This window comes from Sciurus carolinensis, chromosome 5 (genome assembly GCF_902686445.1).
Source record: "Sciurus carolinensis chromosome 5, mSciCar1.2, whole genome shotgun sequence".
Classification (NCBI taxonomy): domain Eukaryota; kingdom Metazoa; phylum Chordata; class Mammalia; order Rodentia; family Sciuridae; genus Sciurus; species Sciurus carolinensis.
The window spans coordinates 29,112,807-29,126,410 of NC_062217.1; the positions used below are offsets into that span (position 1 = coordinate 29,112,807).

The following is a 13,604-nucleotide window of genomic DNA, read 5'->3' on the forward strand; positions in this document are numbered from 1 at the left end:
AGGGTCTCACCCAGTTGCCCAGTCTGGCATGGAACTTTGAATCTTCCTGCCTCAGCCTCCTATGTAGTTGGTATTACAGGTGTGTGCCACTATGCCCTGCCTGTTTTATTTTCCTTCATGAAAAAATTTTATTGAGACAGAACATATCAGAAAAGAACATAATTTATAAATGTGCAGCTTTTTAAATGATCACAAAGTTAACTTTGAACAAATAAATTATCCAGGTAAATAAATATATTACCAACACCCCTAAAACTTCTTTGTTTTCCTTTCTTGTCATTATCTCCTTGAAGATAACCATTATTCTGATTTTTACAATCATTTTTACCTGTTTTTGAACTCTTATAGATGAAACTGTCAGAATAATTTTCTTTATTTTTTTTCCTTGCTGCGGATTGAACCTAGGGCCTCATACATGCTAGACAAGCCCTCTGAGTTACATCCCTAACTACAGAGTAAATTCATTATCTGGCTTCCTTCACATAATATTTTATTCTTGAGATCAATTCATGTTCTTACACATAGTAGTTGGTTTATTTTCATTGCTGTATTGTGTAGTATTGTTTGTATATGCCACAGTGTACCTGTTCTTTTGCCAAACATTTAGATGGTTTCCAATCTTAAATGCTGAGGTTATTAATATTTGCTTAAGTATATTTTTGTGCCCTGATGTATGCATTTCTTTTGGGGCGTGATTGCTGTGTCACAGGGTATGTATAGTTCAGATTTAATACATTTTTTGAAATTGATTTTCAGAATGTACCATTTTTTTTTTTTTACCTGTAATGAATGAAAGTTCTAGTTATACCATTTTCTCTTTTCTATTAGATGTGTCTTATACTGTACCCATTTTATGAGCAAGTAGTGGCATTTTTTCATATGTGTATTGACAATTTCTCTTCTAAAATTGTTCATTATTTTTTTCATAGTTTTTATTGGTGCATTATAGTTATACATAATGGAAGGATTCATTGTTATATATTCATGCATGCACATAATATAACAATATAAGTTGGCCAGTATTTTCCCCACTATGTCCTCTTTTCGTCTGCTCATACCTTACCCTGGTCCCTTTCCTTTACTCTGCTGGTCTCTCTTTAATTTACATAAAATTTCCTCCCACCTTTCTTTTCCTTTATGTTCTCTAGTTTCTACATAAGAAAACATACAACCCTTGACTTTCTAAGTTTGGCTTATGTTGCTTAACATAATGTTCTCACACTTCATCCTGCAGATGACATATTTTCATTCTTCTTTATGGCTGAATAAAGGATATATATATATTTATATTTATATTTATATGGTGTATGTATGTCAGTTTTTTAAAATCTATTCATTCTTTGACAAAGCATGTAGGCCAGTTCTGTAGTTTGACTATTGTAAATTTTGCTGCTATAAACATGGGTTTGCAAGTATTGCTATGATACGATGACTTTTTAATTCTTTAGGCTAAATACTAAGGAAAGTGGTATAGCTGAGTCCAGGGATTCCTTTCCTAGTCTTTTGAAGAACCTGAACAGTGTAAAATGGTTCCTTTCTCTATCTTCTCTAGCATTTATTATTGTTTGTATTCTTGATAGCTGCCATTCTGACTGGAGTGAGATGAAATCTTAGTGTAGTTTTGATTTGCATTTTCCTAATTGTTGAAGATGTTGAACATTTTTTCATGTATTTGTTCATCTCTTTTGTTTGTTTTTGGTTTTTGGTACTAGGGATTAAACCTAGAGGTGATTTACCATTGTGCCACATCCCCGGTCCTAATTTTTTTTTATTTTGAGACAGGACCTTGCTAAGTTCCTGAGACTGTCTTCAAACTTGCAATCCTCTTGCCTTAGCCTCCTGATTCCCTGGGATTATAGAAGTGCACCACTGTGCCCGACTGTTTCTTCTTTTGAGAAGTCTGTTTAGTTCTTTCGCCTGTTTATTAATTGGGTTATTGTTTTTTTTTTAATGTTTAAATTTTTGTATTCTTTATATATTTTGGTTATTTATCCTCTGTCAGAAGAGTAGTTGGTGAAGACTTGCTTCCATTCTGAGATTTTCTTTTCATGCTCTTGATTCTTTTACTGTGTGCAAGCTTTTTAATTTGATACCATCCAATTTATTAACTCTTGGTGGTATTTCCTGAGCTTCAGGAGTCCTATTGAGTAAATTGTTGCCCACTCCTATATGTTGGAGTGTTGATTCTGTTTTCTTAATAGGGGTTGGACAGTTTCTTTTCTGTTTCCTGGGTCTTTGATCCATTGTGTTCACTTTGGTAGTGGGTGAAAGATATGGATCTAGTCTTTCTATTCTACATATGGATAACCAGTTTCCCCAGGACCTGCAGTGTTTTTAGCACCTTCATCAAGGATCAGATGACTGTACTTGTGTGGGTTTGTCACTGTCCTCTGTTCCTATGATCTGCTAATACCATGCAGTTCTTGTTACTATAGCTCTGTAGTATAAATTGAAGTCAGGTGTTTTGATGTGTCCATATTACTTTTTGGGCTTGAAACTGCTTTGACTATTCTGGGTCTTTTATTCTTCCAAATGACTTTTTTTTTTTTTTTTTTTTTTTTTTTTTTTTGGTACTGGGGATTGAACTCGGGGGCACTCAACACTGAGCCACATCCCCAGCCCTGTTGTGTATGTTATTTAGAGACAGGGTCTCACTGAGTTGCTTAGCACCTTACTTTTGCTGAGGCTATCTTTGAACTCATGATCTTCCTGTCTCAGCCTAATGAGCTGCTGGGATTACAGGTGTGCATCACCACACTTGGCCTTCCAAATGAATTTTAGAACTGTTTATTTTTTTTTCTCTAGTTATATGAAAGATGTCATTGATATTTTGATGGGAATTGCAGGTGAATCATTATATTGATTTTTAACATAAATTCTACCTATCCATGAATGTAGGGGGGCTTTCCGTCGTCTTGTTTCTTCATTTCTTCCTTCATTGTTCTGTGACTTTCATTGTAGAGGTCTTACATCTCTTTGGTTAGATTTATTCCTAGATATTTTATTTATTATTTTTTTGAGGGTCTTGCGAATGGATTTGTTTTCCTGATTTCTTTCTTAGCAGATTCATTATTGGCATGTAGGAAAGCTTTTGTGTTGATTTTTGTGAACTGCTACTTTGCTGAATTTGCTTATTAGTTCTAGCAGTCTGGTAAGACTTTGTAGGATAGTTTACCTGTTAGCTCTCCAATGATGATTAGTATATTTTGACACAGTGCATATTATTTCAGAACTTGAGTATCCCACTTTCCTTGTAGGTCGGTCTCCAAACAGTGGGTCCTTGTGGATTCTGCAATTTTGTTGTGTACAACACGGTATGTAGGTACACCCTCTGTGATTGCTCTTTACTTAAAGGGTATGAGAGGAGTCTAGATAGAGACCCCTCATAGATGTGCTCTCCACAGTCTTTGTGTTATTTCTCCCTGTTTTCTCTGGTGGAGTGAATTTCTGTTAGTGGGACCCCTGGCTGTTCCTACTTGGAGCCTGGGCATTGGTGTGTGATTTTTGTCTGTTCTATTTTTGTACTAAAGTATAATTAAAGTTTGACTGTGGTTAATTTGTACATGGAGCAAAGTGTGCTGTTTCCTAGCTGGGTTTCAATTTAGCTCAGCAGTAGAGTCTCTACCCTGTGAACTTGTAGTGTCTTTGTAGATTCCCAGCACCTCTCAGAAGAGGGGAAACAAACAACAGCAATAGCAGCAACATATATACAACATTAAAGTAAATACCTGGTGCCTGTTGTGGCATCTGCAACACTAATTACCATAAATCAGGAATGGTGGGTTCAGCAGTTGCCAACAACAGTAAAAAACTGTGAACTAGACCTGGGAGTAAACAACACTTGTCAGGTATGCCATCCACAGTACTGATAACCTCCACAGCATGAGTGGTGGGAGCAGGATGATCAAATAGTCCTAAAAACTGTTAAAAATAACAGTACATTAAGAAAAAAGAAAATGTGATAGGAAAGTAGAAGAAAATTTAGAATGTTCAGAATGTCAACGTAAAGCTGGAGAAATGCAGCAAGTGATGGCTTTTAAAACAGGGAAAAAATTAAAGAAATAAATAGAGAAGGTGGGAACAAGAGAATTTGGGGTTGTGGCTCAGTGGTAGAGTGCTTGCCTAGCATGTATGGCACTGGGTTCCATCCTCAGTACCACATTAAAAAAAAAATAAAGTTATTAAAAATTTTTTTTAAAAAAAGACAAAACAAAAATACCATTTAAAAATGCTAAAAATGAAGAAAAGAAACATGTATATGTTTATGTATATATAAATACACGTACATACATCACATAACACGTGTACATATATATGTACATACATATACATATCACAAGTCAAATCAGCATAGCAAGAACACACACACACAAGGAAAAAAATTTGTAATGAGAAATGAAAGAATTGTCTCCAGTAAGATGGTCAAAACTTCTGATGTGTATGGATGGTCATTGATTATGTCCAACTGTCCTCATTTCCATTTCTTCTTGGGCTGTACCAGTTAGAAAGAGGAAGAGATGGGAGTTGTAAATCCTGTCTCATTTTGTATTGCTTACTAAGCTGCGAACTGGAGTGGCCTAACCCCAAAGCTTGTTTAAATAGCTCTCAGCTTCCCTTCTAACAGTACAAGGTTGGCTGGAATAGGAAGTATCGTCAATTGGAGTTCTGTCAGGACAGAGCAAGTTGATGTACTCCCAGGGTGAAGCTGCTACAGAGTTCTGAGTGAGAGGTTCTTTTGGCTGAGGCTTAGATCTAATTAGGACTTTGGGACTTTGTTGGGTGGTATCTGTTCCAGAGAGATTAAATCAAAACATCCCTTAGACTGGACAGATGCTGATATCTTCTGGCCTTATGAATTTTGAGTTCTGTTAGGGTGGGGGATCTAACCCTTCACAGGTCTGGCACATTTCATCCATAAATACTACCTTCTCAGACTCAGTCTAAGGCTCCCAGTGTAATCACGTCTACCTGTTCAGTTTCCCAACCTCCTTCAGCTGGTTATGTGAGCCACTAGACTTTCTGCTAGGTACACCTAAGCCACATGGTAGTTTATCGCTGGGGACGGTATTTCAGTATTTGTTACGCTCTCCTGGGCTCCCGTAGCTCCACACAGAAGCATGGCCTCCTCCAGATGGCTCAGCCTCGGCTCTCTGCTTGCCAGTTGTGAAACAGAGCACTTTTTAAACACTAACTCACTGTGCTGCCTCTGGTTCAGCTAAGTTCAGACTTCTTTTCTGTTCTATAGGTTTTTCCATGCCAAATCTGTCCCTTTTGTTTCTTTGTCTGTGTTCTTTCTCCCTCTGTGGTGAACCAATGCTGCTGCTGCTGCTGCTATAATCAGCTTGACTCCAGTGTACTCTGTCTTGTCTCTTGTTTGTTGCTTTCTAAGAGTCTGACCATCCAATATTAAATTTCATTGAATACCTTCTTTCACCCAGCTCTGCTGGGAAACAGTACTCCTAATGCTTGAATCCCAAGCCACAGAGCAACTGCAAATGCAGTCTCTGTATTGACATTTTACATGTCCTCTTTTGTGAGGTGCCTACTCAAGATTTTCCCACATTTTTCTATTAAAAATATGAATCCCTGTCTTACTTGTTAATTTTTTTTATATATCCTTTTGGTATTATGTTTTGCAAATATTTTCTCCTATTGTGTACCTTGCCCTCCCTCCCTCCCTCCCTCCCTCCCTTCCTTCCTTCCTTCCTTCCTTCCTCCCTTCCTCCCTCCCTCCCTCCCTTCCCTTCCCTTCCCTTCCCTTCCCTTCCCTCCCTCCCTCCCTCCCTTCCTTCCTTCTCCTTTTCATTTTCACTTTCCTTTCCCAGGAATTGAACTCAGGAGCACTCAACCACTGAGCCACATCCCTAGCCATATTTCATATTTTATTTAAAAACAGGTTCTCATTGAGTTGCTTAAGTGCCTCGCTTTTGCTGAGGCTGGCTTTGAACACCCCATCCTCCTGCCTCAGCTCCCCAGCTGCTGGGATTACAGGCATGTGCCACCACGCCCAGCCCCTTTCACTTTCTTAATGCTGTCTTTTGATGAACAGAATATCTTAGTATTAACAAAGCCAAAATTTGTCAATTTTTTATGATTAGCCCTCAAGTCTTTTCATCTACCCCAAGATTGTGAACATATTCCCCATGTTATTTTTTAGACTTGCACTGATTCAATTGCCATTAGCCACATATATCTACTTAAATATGTTTAAATTAAATAGTTATAAATCTAGTTCTTCATTTACACATTTCAGTGTGCAATATCCACACGTGAACAGTTGCTAAAGTGTTGACAGCTTTGTTCTAGTTTTATTTTAACTTTTACCGTTTGCTCTACATTCTACTTGGAATTGACTTTTGTATATGTACAAAATGTCAGATTCTTTATTATTTCCATTTAATGTAATACCACTCACTGAAAAGAATGAATTCCTCACTGATATTTAAAAATTGGGGTAAAATTCATATAACATAAAATTAACTATTTTAAATTATACCATTACGTGTCACTAGTTTATCCAAATGTTATACAACCACCATCTTGATCTAGTTCCAAAATATTTTCATTAAGTAATCACTTACCATTCCCCACTTCATCCACCTAAGCTCCTGATAACCATCAGTTTCCTTTCTGTCTCTTTGAAATTATCTATTCTGAATATTTCCTATAAATGGAACCCTACTTTCATGAGCTTTTGTGTCTGAATTCTTTGACACACTGTTTTTGAGGCCTCATCCTTTTAGCATGTATCAGTACTTCATACTATTTTATGACTGATGAAAATTCTATTGTAGACAGTGTACTATAGTTTATTGATGAATATTTGAGTAGTTTCCACCTTTTGGATATTATGAGTCAGGAGGAGCATTTGTTTGAGTACTTCTTTTCAATTCTTTATGTATATATTTAGGAGTGGATTTGCTAGATCATATGGTAATTTTGTGTTTACCTTTTTAAGAATCTGCCAAACTGTTTTCCACAGCCAGTATACCTTTCCCATCAGCAATATATGGAAATTCTCCAATTTTCCATATCCTTGCCAACTTACTTTTTGTTTTCTTTTGTTTATTTTAGCCATTCCAGGGTGTGAAGTGGTGTCTCATTATGGTTTTGATTTGTATTTCCTTAATGACCAGTGGAGTTGAACATATTTTCATATGCTAATTTGCCATATATATGTCTTCTTTGGAGCAATTACTATTCAAGTTGTTTTAACAGTTTTTAAATTTGGTTGTCATTTTGTTGTCAAAAGTCTAAGAGCTCTTTTTATTTTCTACCTATTAGATCTTTATCAGATAAATGAGTTGTAAATATTTTCTCTGATGTGGTAGGTTATCTTTTCATTTTCTTAATGATATGCTTTCATGCACAAAAGTTTTAATTTTGATGAAAACCAGTTTGTCTCTTTTTCTTCTGTCACTTGTACTTTTGAATTTTTCCAAGAACCTATTGTCAGATTCCCCACTGCTAATTACTGCTACTTTTGTTCTAAATCATGTGTCCATAGTTTAATATTTTTTATATTATCTCAATATTATAACAGATTTTGATATCTAATAAGTCTTCCAAATGTCATTGATGACTCCTCCCTTTTCTTGTCCTTTTTCCTCCTCTTCCTTCATCACCATTTTCTTTTAAGATTATTTTGGCTATTTTTATACCTCTGCATTTCTATGTAAATGTCAGAATTGGCTTGCCCCATCTTCCTATTCCATCTCACCCCAGGACACCCATACACATCCCTGGCTGGAATTTTGATAGGGATTGCCTTGGATTATAAATTTGGAGATAATTTTCATTATTATAATACTACCTTCTATTCCATGAACATGCTATTACAGTCCTGAGCTTTCCATTTCATGAAGATAATATGTCTCTTAAGTAGTCCTTAATTTGTCTTGCTAACATATCTTAAAGTTTTTATGTGGGGATTTTGTGTATCTTTTTCTTTTTTGCACATGTTCTAGGCACTTAATATTTTTGATGCTATTGTAAGTAATAGAGTTTTAAATCTTTATTTTTAAAATTTTTTGGTATATATATATATATATATATATATATAGTTAATTTTTTATATTGACTATGTATCCTGAGCTCTTGTTAAAGTTATTTAAAAATAATTTTAATTAATTTTTGCATTTTGGGGTTTCTCCTATGTTAATCATGTCATTTATTCATTATGGTAGTTTTATTTTATTTTTCTTCCTTTTTTAAGGCTCCATATTTTCTTTTCTTCCTGTGCACTAGTGGGCCAGGACCTCCAAAACAATAAAAGTGGTGAGGGAGGACATTTTTGTCTTTCCCATCTCAAGGTGGAAATATAGATTAATAGTAACTGATGGAGCCCTTGAAAATGTCAAAATGGCATATATAGAGCATTACATTAAATCCACTTCTGACTTACATTCTGTCAATTTTATCTTTTTTTTTTTTTAATAGAGCTGCGGATTGAAACCAGGGCCTTGTGCTTTCAAGACAAGCACTCTACCAACTGAGCTATAACCCCAGCCCCTCAATTTTATCTTTAATTTAATCAAATTGATTACATTACATTGCATAGATAGTGGTTATTCTGCCATCTAATTTTATTTTCAGTTCTCTATTCATTTTTCTTTCTTAACTTATTTTTTATTAAGCAATTTTATTTTTCCTTTTATTGGCCTGTTTTATATTTTGCTATTCTTACTTGAAATTAACAACTTTTGATTTATTAAAGGCCAATGTCATTTATACTGTTTTGAACTTTCTCTGTAGCACAAGAACCTTAGAATACTTTGATTCCTTTATTCTGATGCTTTTTGTGTTCTTGTTCACCTAGGACCATTACTGTAGTTTTATTTTATACAGTCAGTATTTCTTTAGATTTTCCAACATATTTTCTTGTGCTTTTCATTACTTTCTATGTGATGAATTTTTTTTCTAATCACAGAAATACTTTAATATTTTATTTAATATGAGACTTCTCTTATTTTGTTTGTCCCACATCTTTACTTTCTCTTCATTTTTAAAAGTATATTTTTCTCTGGTTTAGAATTTTACACTGGTATGTTTTTGACACATTGATTATTTTCCATTATCTTTCATTTTCTTTTCTCTGATAAAGTCTGCTGCTATCCTTGTTCCTCTTAAGGTTTTCTAACTTTTTGCTGTGAATGCCTTTAATGTTCTTATTTTGCTTTAGTTTCCAGCTTTACTGTAGTCCTTTTGGGTGTGCTATCTACATATTAATCCTGCTTGGGGCTTGTAGCTCTTCTTGAATCTATGGTTTGGTGTCTTCCATAAATTTTGAATAATTTTCAGACACTATCTCTTCAAATACTGTTCTTTATCTCTTGCTGTCTTTCTTGGCACTCTAGGCATAGTTTTTTGTTTGTTTTTCCTGTGACCCAGCTATCTGGACATACTTTTTCTGTTAATTTTCTCCTGTTACAGTTTTTGTTTCCTTTTGACCTGTCTTTGAGTTTTTAGGACCTAATTCCTCAGTTTTGTTTAATCTTGTGATAAACTCATGCATTGTGTACTTAATTATTTTATTTCATTTCTATAATTTCCTTATTTTTAGAGATAGCTTAGTTCCCTACTAGAAATCTCTCTGTCCATTCAAGATAATCCTTGAATATCTTTAATTATGTTACAGCTCATACTCTTAGTCTCATTTTCTGGATCTTCTGTGACTCTCCCCAGCCCTTGTTGATTTTTTTCTGTCAATTTTTGGTTAAGTCCTATGTTGTATGCATGTTATTTTTGATTGAGTGATAATTTTTTAAATAAAAAGTTGTAGAGATAATTTGAGGCTCTGTAAGAGTTTATCTTCTTCCAATGAGGATTTGCTTTTGCTTCTGACAAGCAGTTAGGTTTATTGTCAGATATCACCTTCATCCATTTGGAAGCTGGCCTTCAGTTTTTGACAGGCTGATTTCTTTTTCTAGTTACCTTTATGTGTAGAGTCAATTTGTTTGTTATCCAACCCAGAGTCTAGGTATTTAATAAGGCATCTACTCATTGGGCCCAATATTTCAAATTTTATCCTCTAGAACTATGATAATGATGAAAGCTTTGTTTACATTCTCAGCTTCTCTTAAATTTTGCAAACTAGTAGTCATATGTGTGAGAAGAATAATCTTAATGTCAGGCACAACTCTTTATTTCCCTCTTCTTTTGAAACTTTGCAAATTCTCACTGCTTTGGTAGCTATTTGTCTTCAAAGTGAGTTACAAAAAAAATTTTTTCCAGACTTTCTATTTAACTGAGTGGGAAGATTGGTTCAGAATAACCTAGTTAGCTCTTTTAAAAAATAGAACATCTTACCACTTTTAACCCATTAATTTGTCTTAGCTTATATTAAATATGTACAAAGGAATATATGTGACATTTATATGGTTTATATTTTAAAACAGTGGACACCTGTGCACTACTAAGTTCTGGTTTTATTACTCTCTATTTTCATTTCCTTCCTTTTTTTTTTTTTGCTACAAATATCTCTCTAAACAATGTACTTTTTTAGTTTTTGCATTTTCTTGAGGTTTATAAGAATCGTGTCATATATAGTCTTGAGTTTCTTGCTTTTAATCACTTTATTTTTTTCTAAAGATAATCCCATTACTAAATATAGCTGGGGTTAATTCATTTATTACTCTCTATATTATTTTGTTGTGGGAAAGATCTCATTATTTATTATCCTCCTAGCAGATTTTGGAATGTTTCCATCTCCTTCCTCTATTGTATGGTGCTATTCTGAGTGCTCTTCTTGAGGCCTCCTGATACATATGAGCAAGACTTTCTCTAGGTTTTATTCTTATGTGGGAACTTGATGAACCAGAGTGTATATACATATTTAACTTTCCAGTATATACATACTTAACTTTCAAACTATTTTCCACATTGGTTGTTGACACGTATTTTCCTTTCAGCAGTGTGTAACACTGATTGACAGATTTCTTAATTTTGCCCACCTAATAGTTGTTAGTGTCTCATTAGTCTTAATTTGTATTTCCCTGGTTCATGTTTCTAGTCATCATTCATATTGCCTCCATTCTGAAATTCCTTTCAGTATCCTTTGTGCGCCCACCCCACTTTTCCTGGATTGCTTATCTTTTTCATATAGGATCTTTATATACATTAATCCTTTATCAGGTGTATGTTGCAGTATCTTCATAAAACGCATAAAACCACTTTACAGTGTGTCTTTTCATTCTCTTTATAGTATCCTTTGAACGAAAGTTATGTAACTGTATTTATCATTCCTTTCACATTTGTCATTAATATTTTTTACTTCCTCTTTTAAGAAATCCCTCCCTACTCCCATGTCATAGTCTCTTCATATATTCTTTGAAAAGTTTTAAGATTTTTTTTTTTTTAAACACAGGATTTCATTTCTTTTTACTCCCCATTAGGGTGACCAATATTTCCACCACAGTTTATTGAATAATCTTACCTTCTGCTTATCTTCAGTGCTAACACTGTGTATGTGTATAACCTTTGTTCTTTGCTTTGTTTGTTCATCCATAAGACGTTTTTAATTAAAACTCTCTAGTTTTATCTTAAAAGGAAATTTTAAAATTTGTCTTACATAGAGTTTTCTCATACAATTTATGCTAACTACTAAATGATGTTTTAAAATTATGTTTTATGTTTGTGGTTGATTTAGGGAATTATTTTGTGGTTTGATTTTATTCCACTTTCATTACTAAATTTTCTTTTCTATTTTTTAATCATCATTTATAAAGAATGCTAGTTTTGATTTTCTAAATCTTGTAGTATTTCTACATTCTTTTGCTTTGACCTTTCCACATTTTCCTCAAATTAAAATCTTCTATTTTTATTTGATATTTAGCTAGTTGTACAAATGCTAATTAATATTATATCTTATTGGTAGTATAATATAAAAGGTGCATTAGTGTCTTGTTTGTGTCAGTATACCATTTAAATCTATAACCTGTTTAATGTTTTTCAGCTTGACTAGTGTATTTTTTCATCCAGTGATTTTTATATTTTCTATTTTGGTGGTTTTTGTTGTAGTTTCAGTATATTTAAATTCACCGATCTTTCTTGGTCTTATTTATGTTAACATTTAACATTTTTTTCTACTTGTAATAATGTAGCCTGATTGAATTTTTTCTTGTGAACTAAATATTTTATTATAGCATATCATTGAGTGATTTTTGTCAAAATTATTAAAATTCTGTGGTTTAAATTACTTGACTGCAGGAAATTCAGAACTTTTTTTTGGCATCTGTCTTGCAGCAGAGAAATCTGAATTTGATTTGTTACTTGCTCCCCTTTTTGGTAGCTTCTCCCATGGAAGCTTTTGGGATCTCTTTTACATCCTTAGTTCAGAAAGTTCATCAGGTTGTGCCTAATGTGATTCCTTTCTCATTATTTTTACTTCATACTTTGAAGGCACTTCTCAGCTAAAGAAGTGAGTCTTAAGTTGTGTGTGAGTCTACTGTGTTACGGGAGTTTGCCTTTCTAGATATTGGGGTTTGTGTTAGCTTTCTGTTGCAGTGACAAAATATCTGAGATAACTTAAAAAAAGGAAAGATTTATTTTTGCTCCTGGTTTCAGAGGTTAATGTCCATAAACACTTGGGATCATTTTTTCTGGTCAGGTGTTGAGGAGGAACTTCATTGCAGGTAGGGTAGACTGGTATAGAACTGTTCACTTAATTATGGGCAAGATAGGCCCTTCAAGGACTTGCCCCTAGTGACCTGCATCTTCCATCTAGGTCGCACTTCCTAAAATTTTCATTACTTCCTAGTATCATTACTAGCTAGGGATCAAGCCTTCAGAGCACAAGCCTCTGGGGGAACATTCCACATCCAGACTATAAAAGTTAATAGGAAGTGTTGCCAGAGTTTCCCTGACGTGTTCTCAAATCCTATATCCTAACCTGTAAGTGAAATGGGATCTCAGTACTTCCAGCTTTGCAAATGGATCTTTTGCTGCTTTAATTTCCTGGTTGCTATCATATATTCATATCTCCCAAAATTTGCAGGATAATTTTGTGTTTGTGCTAGGGGGAAAAAAAAGCCCAACAACTAACTTTTGGAGTGTGTTTTCTCTTTGCCTTTATGGAAGTGCAAGTCTTCCAACTGTTTTTTTTTTTTTCTCCCACTGTACATATTTGTGATAATTTTGTGTTTGTGCTAGGGGGAAAAAAAAGCCCAACAACTAACTTTTGGAGTGTGTTTTCTCTTTGCCTTTATGGAAGTGCAAGTCTTCCAACTGTTTTTTTTTTTTTTCTCCCACTGTACATATTTGTGTTTTCCAGTGATTCTGACCTTTTTTGCTTGCCACCTCTTTTCCTGTTCTGTTCATTGGTTTGTATATGCTTTGCCATTTAGTTATTAATGCATGTTTCTGTTACCTGTCTTGAACTGGAAACTTGTCTGATTTTTCCCTTGCTCAAGGTTTTTAAAAATATCATTCCTCTTATTTAAAATTACACTTCTTGATCCCATTGATTTTTATCCTTATTTTTTTCATTTGCCTTAAGTAATTGAATCGTTAGCCCCAAGAAAGGCTAAGTAAGTAAGCGAGTATGTGCAGTTGTTTAAAGTCAGTCCTGGCACATACCTACAATGAATCAACTAGTGATGGATATG

General features: G+C 34.3%; 1 protein-coding gene across 1 annotated transcript in view; it reads left to right on the top strand.

Annotated features, from left to right (window-relative positions):
* The window catches only part of Pds5b (PDS5 cohesin associated factor B), a 193,955-nt gene that overhangs the window by 148,586 nt on the left and 31,765 nt on the right, over positions 1-13,604 (top strand).